Source organism: Sciurus vulgaris (assembly GCF_902686455.1).
Source record: "Sciurus vulgaris genome assembly, chromosome: 5".
NCBI lineage: Eukaryota > Metazoa > Chordata > Mammalia > Rodentia > Sciuridae > Sciurus > Sciurus vulgaris.
The window spans coordinates 66445306-66457651 of record NC_136465.1 but is presented as its reverse complement, the minus strand read 5'-3'; the positions used below and the strand labels follow the sequence as shown (position 1 = coordinate 66457651).

General features: G+C 40.4%; 1 pseudogene across 1 annotated transcript in view; it reads left to right on the top strand.

Moving 5' to 3' along the window:
- Window positions 1-1702: 1702 nt before the first annotated feature.
- The window catches only part of LOC306661944 (sodium- and chloride-dependent GABA transporter 2-like), a 37390-nt pseudogene continuing 26746 nt past the window's right edge, over window positions 1703-12346 (top strand). The window contains exons 1-2 of the transcript XR_013766652.1: window positions 1703-2344; window positions 4662-4868. The product of XR_013766652.1 is annotated as a sodium- and chloride-dependent GABA transporter 2-like (transcript). The remainder of the gene's footprint in view (window positions 2345-4661; window positions 4869-12346) is intronic.

Below are 12346 nucleotides of genomic sequence, written 5' to 3'. Positions count from 1 at the left end.
GTGGTTTGGGAGCCTGAGGCAGGAGGATTGCAAGTTCAAAGCCAGCCTCAGCAATTTAGCTAGACCCTTAGGATCTCTGATTTTTCCTTCCTTTTCACTCCTCTCTTTCAGGGCAGTCATATTTCTATGACCTCATGCCATCATCCACTGTAAGCCCTCATCCTATAGGAACTCACACTTGCAGTCTGACCAGAACTCAGCTTTGCTCAGAGATCTCTATTCCATCAACTTCAAGTGAAGTTCCTGCTCACATTGAATAATTCCTCAAGCATCAATAACGGTACTATTTAGTGACTTGCTAATGCTCATTGTTTCCTGAAATGTCACGCAATTTTTCAAGATAAGGAAAATTCTCCACATTTTATAAATGAGAAAAGGAGACTCAGAAGTCGGATGCCTCATAATGAAAACAAAATGAAACAAAACAAAACACAAAAGAAGTTGGACACCTTGCTTAAGACCCTGACCTACAAAGAGATAGAAGCAGCTCTCCGGCCGTGTATTTGGCTGGTGTGGAAGCCTAAGCAATTTTCCAACAAAGGATCTACCCTGATCCCTCAGCACCATGCCCAGAATATGATGCTTACTCTCTATGGCTGCCTCCTTGGGCTGTTCCTGCCTAAAATTGAAGTTCCGGTAGTTAGCTCTGTCCACCTCAGGCTTGCCACCAATTCCTTTTGGGACAGGACTTTGCTTTGGCTTTAAACCTTGGCATTTCCTTTTCTGTGTTTATTTTTTTTTAAAATTCTAGTATATATATATTGCTGGGTGGTGGTTTACACCTGTAATCCCAGGGGCTTGGTAGGCTGAGGCAGGAGGACTGTGGGTTCAAAGCCAGCCTCAACAACTTAGCAAGACCCTGTCTCTAAGTACAATAAAATAAGAAGGGCTGGGGATGTGGCTCAGTGGTTGAGTACCACTGGGTTCAATTCCCAGTACAAAAAAAAAAAAAAAAAATTCTAGTTTATAATTTCAAAATTCACACAATATTGAAACTTTAAAAATTGGAAGTAAAAAGTTTCCTTTACTCTCCTGATCCAATACTATGAATAAAACTGAATGGTTAATAGTTAACCATTGAGTGAATTTTTTTCAGACTTTTTCTATATGTATTTAAATGTGTGTGTGTGTGTGTGTCTATGTTTAGGAAGTTCTTCTGACTTACCAGAGTTCTGCAGTTGGTGTCTCCTTTTTCTAAATCATTGTCCATTCCAGATTGTTAGACGTAAAAGAATAAGATAAATGTACTTTTAAATTAATCCATGCTGCACTTGACCCAAAAAGCACTTATTCTTGATGAATTTAGAGGAGCACCTGTGTTGGGGAGGGGACTTGGAAGGCCAGATCCCTCTAGAGAGATTCCAAAGTCACTAAAAGGGGAAGGCACGTGAGCTACGGGGAAGAGACACAGTGTATGATAAACTCACAAGCAACTGGCTTGACCTGCAGGGTTGCACACAGTCCCCAGGCTGTGAAATCACTCGTGTGGATTGTCTGGTGGCCTGGGGAGGGGAGAACATGGGTGGCGGGAGGCAGCAGGGCGGAATGTGGGCTGGGCCAAGTTTAGGATTACAAGTCCCACACTTTAAATAGCCAGCACCTTCCCCTTCCCCCTAGATAATTCTTCTCCCCTGACTGGACTTCTGGCAGCGACTTCACTAAGGTTTGGAATGTTTTCTTTTCTTCTTTTTTTCTGTTTTTGGGTCTCAGAAGGCAGTTTAGTGGAATCCATAGGACCTATGACCAAAGAATTTTTTATTTTCTCCTAGAAAATGTTTCTGACACTTAGGTAGGCATATGCAGACTGTATGCTATTTTCTTGACTTTCTGAAATTTGGGTGGCTGATAACTTAAAAGGGACAATGTAAGTTGGAAAAAGAGAATGCTAGATTGAGAGGAAAGACTTTTGGGTTCAATTCCCAGAAAATGAAGGTCTTCTTCTCTGTGAAATGAGATAATGGTCAACTCTTCAACAGAATTGAGAGAAAATTTTAAAAATAAAATAAAATTGAGTGCCTGATATTTTACTACATGAAGAAATATCTCCTTATTTAATCCTTATAGCTACGTATGTCACATCATTCTCACTTCTACAGATGAGCAGACTAAGGCTGAGTTATTCATTAACTTCTCTGAAGTCATGCAGTGGTATGAGAAAAAACTAAGAGTTGAAACCAGGTTCCTCTGATTCTACACTCATGTCCTTTCAACTGTAGCATGCTACCCCTGGGAAGAACTGCACTGAGGACAAGAGAAAGGACTACTGTTTCTCCTAGGGCCTGGGAGGGTGAAGAAGTAAAGGGAGATGGCTTTCCATCACTGGAAGACATCCACCAGATAGCTGGTAAGGGAGGCCCAGCATCAGCACAAGGCTTTTGTGAACTGTCTCAAAAGGACTGAGGAACTCTCTTAGGGACAGTTGCTAGAGTCTTCTTAATCCACAAACAATCTTTGGAGCCCATTCCTAATTTATCAAATGAGCAAGGTTACTTCTGTTCCCTGACCTTCTCTCTGACATTTTGGATCCCTTAGGTAGCTTCACTGAGGAGGAAAAGCCAGAGCAGAACTATGGACTGAAGGAGCTCCTGCTGGGAAAGTTCTGTTAACATGAACTCTTTCTGAGGCTTATGAAAAAGTCCACCTGACCACTTCTCTACAAGAGGGGCCACTGCATCAAATCAGGGTGGGGACGTCATTAGAAGATACATCAGACATGCTGATAAACTTAGGCAGCCAGTGTAATTCAAGAGTGTAATTGGAAGAGCAGGAGGGACAGAGTGGGTTTAAGTCATAGCAGTGCAATTTGCTGGCTATTTGGCGACCGTCACATTATTTCTCTCTCTCCCTCTCTCTTCTCTCTCTCTCTCTGTCCTAGGGATTGAACCTAGGTTGAACCTAGGGGTGCTTAGCCACTGAGCCACATCCCCATCCCTTTTTAATTTTTTATTTTGAGACAGGGTCTTGCTATTTGCTAATGGCCTTGCTAAGTTCCTGAGACTGGCTTTGAACTTGTGATCCTTGTTCCTCAGCTTCCTGAGTTGCTGGGATTACAGTTGTATGCCACCATGCTCTGCACATTATTTAACTTCTCTGAGCAGCAGCTTCCTTAATTATAAAGTGGCAGTATTAATACTTACATCTCAGGGTTGTTGTGAGAATGAAATTATCATTTGGTGAAATTCATCCTTATTTAATCCTTGCAGCTATGTATGTCACATCATTCCTACTTTCACAAATGAGCAGACCAAGGTTGAGCTATATTCATTAACTTTTCTGAAGTCAGGCAGTGGTATGAGACTAAAAGCTAAGGGTTGGAACTAGGCTCCCCTGGCTCTATGGCTCCTGTCCTTTCAACTGTAGCATGCTACCCGTGAGAAGTATGTAAAGTGCCTATTTTTTTATAGTAGTTGCTCACTAAAGTGAGCAAGATCCAATCTTAACCTTGATCCCAATAGCAATCTAGGACATTTCTGGCTGTGAAAACTTAGAACTATGACTCTTTATTCATTTTTGCTGTCTTCTATACTATAACAGATTCCTACATTTGTCATCACCAAAACAAACAAAAATAAATCCTTAGTTTATTTTTCAGAGAGAAATGGAGGATTAAGAACCTGGATAGCTCAGCTTATCTTGTTCAAAGTCACTGGTGTAACTCAATAAAACATGTTCTTTGATGAAACTAAAAAATGTAGATAAGCAAAATATTATTATAATCCATCCCCTAAGAGAGAAACATTTTAGTGTATATCCTAATTGTTCAATTCATGTAAATACTTTATAAAATATTTGTCAAAAATAATTATGTCATAAATACTGTTTTTACTTCATATAGTGTAAATACCCTTTTATTATTTTTATTTTTTTTTGTTTTTGTTTTTTGGGGTATAGGGATTGAACCAGGGGCACTCAACTACTGAGCCACATCCTCAGCCCTATTTTTCTGTATTTTATTTAGATACAGGGTCTCACTGGGTTGCTTAGTTCCTCGCTTTTGCTGAGGCTGGCTTTGAAATTTCAATACTCCTGGCTGCTGGTACCTTTTTGTTTCAATATACTTTTTGCAACAAAGTTTCTAATAATTATAAAGTAGTTCATTGTATATATCTGTCAATTTATTAACCCATCTGCTGTTTTTGAACATTTATATATTTTCTAATTTTTTTGCTGTTACAAAAAATGAACATGCTAGATACCAAATCTTTTACCCACAGTCACTATTACTTCCTTAGGGTAAGTGCAAGGAAAATTAATGGCTTTGAGGATATGTAAAATCTCACCCTTTCAATGGTCTCCAGAATACAGAATAAAGAAACTGAAGCACAAGCTAATCCAGCTGTGGCAGGGGTAGGGCGATAGTGAGAACTAAGCTAGCCAGAGGCTGTGATTCCTTCTGTGCTCCAAAGCCCAAACCCAAGAGAGCCTGTGTCATGGAAGAAAAAACTGTCCTTCAGTATCAATGCTTTCTTGCTAAAATGAGAAATGAATATATCTCAGTAGTTGTTACCCAATTCTATCAATGAGAGAACATGGGTCTACATACAAAGACAAGGAATTTACCCTCTTCCAGTGCATTTATTCTTTTGGACATTTTCTGGTGCAGGGAGGAGGCTTTCCTTTGGGGTTTCCAACAGTAACAGAACCTCCCACTTGTTTTCCAGGTGGGATGGATAGCAGGGTCTCAGGCACAACCAGTAATGGAGAGACAAAACCAGTGTATCCAGTCATGGAAAAGGCGGAGGAAGATGGCACCCTGGAGCGGGGGCACTGGAACAACAAGATGGAGTTTGTGCTGTCAGTGGCTGGGGAGATCATTGGCTTAGGCAACGTCTGGAGGTTTCCCTATCTCTGCTACAAAAATGGGGGAGGTGAGAACCACTGCGCCACCCCACCCACTCCCAGAAGGAGGATGATTCCATCTCCTGCACTCATTGCCACTTTGGGGAGTCCCATAGGTGCATAGAATGCTGAAACTGGAAGGACCCTGAGAGGTCATTGAGGACATCCTGCAGGAAACAGACCTAAAACAATTATGTGAGTGTTCTAGGGCTCTTTTTTATAGCATGGCCTCATAGAAGTATGAAGACAGGCTTGGAACAAGATGGATCAAGATTTGGATTCTGGCTCTGCTACTTTCTGTGTGATCTTGAGAAAGTTGCTTAAAACTCTCAGAACCTCAGTGGATGCTACTATAAATACCTGCTTTTCAAGGTTGTTGTAAGGATAGAGTTAATGTATGTAAAGTGTTTAATAAATAGTAGCTACATTGATGATGATGTTGATACCAAACTGACCTGTAGTCTTGAGATTCCTCAGTCTTGGTCTTGTGGCTTCTCCCTACTCATCAGGCATCATGATATTCCTTAAGCTATCCATTGTTCAACAGCCACCGGTATATAACTTTTGACCTCAGTGGCTCTTTAAAAATTTTCTCACTGTAATCGTGTGTGTACATGCATGTATGCATATTGGCTCCTCACTGACTTCCAGTTCAGCCTCTTGGAGTAACTCTGTCATCCCCAGAGCAGTGGAGGTCATTCTGCTATAGCCAACCCACTTTCAGGGAATTTCACATTCCTGTGGGAAGATCCAGAGGTATTTCCCAGATACTTAAGAGTTTTGGATAATCAGTGTGGTTAGGAAGATCTCCTGTTGATGGGTAAAGCTTACAAGGAAGGGGTTGCGAATTCTGGTACTGGTTTTGTAGCGAGGCTGCAGCCTATAGGAGTGGGCATTTCATAGGCCACAAGGATTAGAGGGTACTCTAATGCAACACCCACCCTTTTTTCAGGGGAGTAGATGCCTCCAAACCCATCAAGATTGATTCTCCCAGAGATTTTAGAGAAAGAAAGCACCATGCTAGTGTGGAGGTGGAAGTTCTGAGGGAGAACACAAGAGATATGTTCTGAGACCATAGAGTCTTATTCCCAGGTTTGTGGCAATTGGGGATTGAACCTGAGGTTGAAATTTAACTTGTGTTTTTTCAGAGTGTGGGAATGACTAAGATGTTCTTTCTCCCTAGGAATTTCTGGCCAGTGGCCTGAAATCACAGGACTTTGTTCAGTCTGCACTGTGAGGGAAGGAGGGAGTCTTCAAACTTCTGTAGCCCTGGACAGATGTTTGTTGAGGAATTTGGGCCAGAGCACCTTCCCTTTAGAGAATTCAGTGGAGGGATGAGGTTGGCCCAGGGCACATGCAGGAGTTGGTGACTAAGCTGGGCAATGGGACTCTGTATCTGGAACTTAGTAACCAGCTTAGCTCCTCATGTGGCAGAAAGATTAGGAGGTGAGCAGCTTTCCCCAAAGCCTCTCTGGAATTGGGTAAGGATTGGCCTGGGAATTAGTAGGAATGGCATGAAGAGATGGGAAATAGTGATGTACAGGTTTAAAGCAAAACCACTAGGCTGAAGAAGGGGCAGTAAACTGGAGCAGTGACAGGAGCAGCTTTGTTTGTCTGGAAACTTTGGGGTCCAAGTTCTGCAACAGGGTTTTATGGTAAGTTTGTGCAGGCCTGAGAATATGCTGGCTCTATCTTGCATCAAAATTCAGGGACAGGAAGAAAAGATTACCTGTGGCCTTTGGTTTCTCCAGTGGGTGCTTGTGTGGGAAGGTGGAGGCAATTAGTAGGGTGGCTGCTGAGGTTTCTTCCTCCCCTGAAAAGAGCCTGCCTTTTATACACTGATCCCAACAGATAGTTAAATCATTGTTAGGGTTCCTCAGATTTAGTCAGGTTCTTTATTTAACCCTTAGGCCACCACTCACAAAATTTCATCCCCTGATCCAGCATGAGGCCTTAGCATGCCTCCTCTCTATTTGCTGATGGATGACAGCAGCTGGAGAGAAGTATTGTGAAGGACTTTGGAGCTACAGGTTAGTGCCCAAGTTTGTTCTGAAGGGCATGAGTCATCCAGGGCTACTGGGTGAATTAATGAAAAGGCTCCTTTGCCGAGGATTGATCAAGAATATGTATGGTCTTTAGGGGAAATTAGACCTGCCTATTTTTCTGATTTTTGATGTTCCTTTTAGTTACCAATTAACTCCCCTCAACTCCCAAGGAAAACAAGCTCCTACAGAAAATGGACCTGAGCAATTCAATTTGTCATCTTTTTGTCAAAAAGAGATTGAGGTCTCTTTCTGAGAGAATCTTTTGCTGCTGATTTGGGGTAGAAGCGTTAAGACAATGGACAGCATTAGATTGGTTTGACCCCTTTGCTCCTGGTTTAGTGATTTTATTTAAGCTCATAGTTCCAAGACTGTGGTTTGGGTTCATGGGGATGTTCTGAACAAGTCCTGGGGAAGGATGCTGGGATACTCCAGGGATGTACCAAGCCTAGAAAATGTATTCTACCAACCTCCTTCTGGGATCTTGATCTGGGATCCTTCTGTGTGAACAGATTCACACAGTCACTTTTGTACTTGGGGGAACTTTATTAGTAATAGTATTTGTTCAGTGAGAACGTCAGGGATAAAAAAAAAAAAGTCCTAAAGCAAGTTTTAGTTCCATACTAAAAATATAGGTGATGTCTTTTTGGTTTTTTTCAGCTTTATCATTTGGTAGATCTAATTTGATATGAGTTCCAGAGCAGGGAAGGGGCTGTTGAAAAATGGGGAAGTTGAGAGAGTATTATAAGAAGCCCATCTCAGATCAAAAGCAACCAGTAGGATTTTTCAGGGACATTGGTGGAGAGATGCCCACCTCAGTCATCTCCTAGGTAAACACTCTCCCAGTGTCCAGGACCCCCATCTACCCCCACGTACCTGCCTCACCCTAAAGGCTTTCAGTCTGTCACTTGAAGAAGCACACAGCCAACCAAGCCCTGACTTTCACAGTCATTAAACAACAAATATCCATTGAGGTATGAATTCTAGGGGATGTATCTATAAACAATAGACCAAGGCCTAGTCATTGTGGGACTTACATTATAGAGGAGGGAGATGGGAAATAAACAATTAGCATAGTAAACAAGTATCATAGACTTTATATCAGAAGTCAAAGAGTGCTATGGGGAAAGACCAAATAGAGTTAGGTAAGAGGGATCAGGAGTGGGGGTGTGGGTGGTGGCAATTGTAAAAAGCTTGGTCAGAGGGGGCTTCATTGAGAATGTCTGAGCAAAGTCTTTCCAGGAGTGAGAGAGTTGGCCTTAGGATATAGGAGGTGAAAGTTTCCAGACAAAGGAAAATAAAGGTTTAATGGTCCTAAACAAGAGGTTGAAGGTCTTGTTTGAGAAGCCCCAAAGGGGCCAGTGAGCCTGGAGCAGGAGGAGTGAATAGAAGATGTGGTTAAGAAGTAATGGGATTGGGATTGTGGCTCAGTGGCAGAGCGCTTGCCTAGCATGTATGAGGCACTGGGTTCGATTGTCAGCACCATGTATAAATAAATGAATAAAATAAAGGTCCATCAACAACTTAAAAAAAAAAGTAAATGCAGCATGGGGGCACAGACCAGGTGGGGCCTTGCTGGCCATTGTGAGACTACAGCCCTTAGCTGGGACCTCTCCAGCAGAATACCTGGGACCATGACCTGGCCAGGTGAAGTCACTGCAGAATGTATGACAGCTGGACTTCTCAGAAAGAGGCATCTTGGAGGGGAAGGGCAGTAATAAAATGAACCTTAGCTTTAGACTACAAGGAGAGAGAGGAGAAGATGAATAGGGGCAGCAATGTAAAGAGGACTAAGTGAAAACCATAGCCTTGAGGCTGTTTGTAGGTACCAAAGAATAAAGAGAAATGAGACTTTTCTTCTTAGAAAAGCAATAGGCAATATTTTAGTAGTACTTGACAATTGTTACCATTTTTAGTGAATTATTCAATGACCACTATTGGTCAAGCTATTGTCGATTAGAGCACATAAATGTTCATGGAGGCTCTCTCTTGTTGCTCATGTAGGATATTAAAAAATATCTTTAAAAAGTAGCTGGGACGTTACAGTGACACTCCTTTTGAGAGGAGTAACCAACTGAACAATTCCTTTCTAGGATGGGAGTGTGGTCTGTCCTATCTCATGGGAGGAAAGTAAGCAGATTTTAGAATTTTGAGGAGATTAGCTTGGATGATATGGGAGTATGGGTAATGTGAACTCCATTCTTCATCTCCAGGACTAACTCCATCTTTTGATAGTGAAGCCTGAGGGAGTGAAAGAGGAGGAGTGCCCTTCAGGACTCTCTGGACTGCGCCTGGGTCCCTCTTGGGTTCCATCTCACCTCTGGTCCCTTCTATGCTCCTAGAGCCAATAGTTCCTCCTGGCAGGTGTGGACTCCGTCCCTGGAGGCAGGCTGCCTGATGCTGATGAGGCAGAGGAGGAGGAGAGCAGAGCTGACCAAGGGACCCATGCAGTTAAACATTGTCTTGGTTTGTTGGGAAACAGCAGGCAGCAGAGACAAGGGGAAGGGCTTGAGATGAGCTGATAAGCCTTTCTGGCGTGATTGGGTCTCTCAGCCAATATGTTCATATCAGCTACTGACAGGTTCTGTCTTCCCTAATGTTTCCTGCTTATCCAACACATCAGATCAATTTATGGACTTATTAGGATGAATTGTTTACAACCTTTATTTCTTCACCCTCACAGTAATCAAGTGCCCCCGTGGTACTTGAATTATGGATGTGTAGACTACTTCCAAACTAGAGATTTGGAAGAAGATTTAGAAGGTGAAGAATATGAGAAGTCTGTTCCCCTTTAATATAAACTACACATATTTAAAGTGTACAATTTGTTAAAGTGACTTACATGTACACTCACAAAACCACTGCCACAATCAAGATAATGAACATATCCATTACGCCCCCAAGTTTTCTCCTATCCCCTCCTAACACCCTTCCACCCGCTGCTATGGCATCCCAATGTAACCACTGATCTGTTTTCTGTCATCACACATTAGTTTGTTTTGCTTGGAATTTTATATAAATGTAAGCGTTAACTGTGTACTTTTCTTTATTTAGTTTCTTTCATTCATCATAATCATTTTGAGATTCATCCATAGTTTTCTTGTGTCAGTAGTTCATACCTTGCTATTGAGACTTCTTTATATATTCAAGGCACAGTCTTTTATCAAATATACCTTTTACAAATATTTTTTCTCATTCTAAGTCTTGTCTTTTTCCTTTTCTTGGCAGTCTTTTGAAGAGCAGGCATTCTAAGTTTTCATGAGATCCAGTTTATCACTGTTCTTTATGAACTACTTTTGGTATCACATAAAAAAATCTTGTCCAACATATAGCCTTATATTTTCTTCCAGAAATTTTACGATTTAAGGTTTTACATTTTGGTCTATGATTTATTTTGAGTTGATTTCTTTAATACAGTGAAGTTTTGAATTGAAGTTTTGTTTCAGTGTATGGATGTTCACTTGTTCCTGCATCATTTGCTGAAAAAGCTATCCTTTTTCCAATGAATTCCCTTAATGTCTTTGTAAAAAATAAATTGTCCCCTGGGCTGGGGAGATAGCTCAGTTGGTAGAGTGCTTGCCTTGAAAGCACAAGGCCCTGGGTTCAATCCCCAGCACCACAAAAAAAAAAAAAAAAAAAAAAATTTGTCCCTATATGTGTGAGCCTGAGGTTGAACTCTCTTCTGTGCCATTTATCTATTTGTTTAACACCAATAACATACCATCTTAATTTCTGGAGCTTTATAATAATGTAAATACGAAAGTTGAATGGAGACTAAAATTTCTTCTTTTTTGAAGTTGTTTGGCTAGAATTTTAGAATCATTTTGTCAATTTCTATCAAAAATTCCACTCAGATTATGATTGGGATTATAGTCTATCAATCAATTTAGGAAGAAATGACATCTTAAGAATATTGAAACAGGTCTCAAAGAGATATTTGCACATCCCATCTGTAATAGCATTGTTCAAAATAGCCAAGAGGTGGAAGCAACCCAAATGACCATGGATGTATGATTGGATAGACATAGACATATGTTATATGCATACAATGGAATATTAGTTAGCCTTGAAAAGGAGAGACATCCTGTCACATGCTGCAACATGAATGGACCTCCAAGACATTATGGTAAGTAAAAGAAGCCAGTCACCAAAAGACAAATATTGCATAATTCCATTTGTACAAGGTATCTAAAGTAGTCAAATTGATAGAAGTGGAAAGTACAATGGTGATTGCCAGAGGGTTGAAGGGGATTGAAGATTGGGTGTGGAATGTGAAGTGGTTTAATGGATGTAGAGGTTCAGTCTTGCAAGCTAAAAAAGTTCTGGAGATTGGATACACTACAATGTGATTAAGCTGAATACTACTGGGGGGAAAAAAGAATATTGACTCTTCTGACCCATGAACATGGTATGTCTCTCCATTTATTTAGGTCTTTAATTTTTTTCAGCAATGTTTCGTAGTTGTGACTGCACACACTTTTTATGACTTTGGTCAGATTTATTGTTTTTCATATTTTTAATGCTATTGTGATTGTGTCATTTCTTGTGATTATTTGTTCCTAATATCTAGAAGTACAATTGATTTTTGTATTCTGATCTTGTATCCTGCAACCTTGCTGAATTCACTTATTGGTTCTAATAGATTTATTTGTGTACATTCCAGAGGATTTTCAGCATAGAATATCATCCTGTCATCTACAAATAAAGCAGTTTTATTTTTTATTTTTCAATGTAAATAGTCTTTAATTCCCGGACTTATCTTATTTCCCTGGCTAAAGTCTTAAGCACAGTGTTGAATACAAGTGGTAAAAATAGACACCCTTGTCAAGTGTGGTGGTATATACCTGCAATGCCAGTGATTACAGAGGCAGATGCAGGCAAATCACAAATTCAAGGCCAGCCTCAACAACTTAGTGAGACCCTGTCTCAAAATAAAAAATAAAAAGGACTGGGGATGTGTCTCAGATGTGAAACACTTTTGTGTTCAATCCCTGGTACAAAAGAGAAAGACACCCTTGTCTTCTTCTCAGTCTTAGCAGTCTTTCACTATTGTTTGCTATTGTATGGTGTTTGTAGATACCCTTTACCAGGTTGAGGGAATTCTCTTCTATTCATTTTCTCAGAGTTTTATCAGGAATGACTGTTGTGTTCAGTCAAATACTTTTTCTTCATCTATATAATGCTCGTATGATTCTTCCTTTTTAATTTGTTAATATTAAAAATTACGTTGATTTGTTTGTTTGTATTTTGTGGTACTGGGGATTGGACCCAGGGTCTTACCCATACTAGGTAAACACACTACTACTGAGCTACACTCCAGTCCTACATAGATTTTTTTAAAAAATTTAAACCCATCTTATATATCTCTGATAAACTCTACTATGTAATATATTATCCTTTTTACATAATTTTTGTGGATTGATTTGCTAATATAATATGCAAAATTTTTGGTTCTATGTTCATGA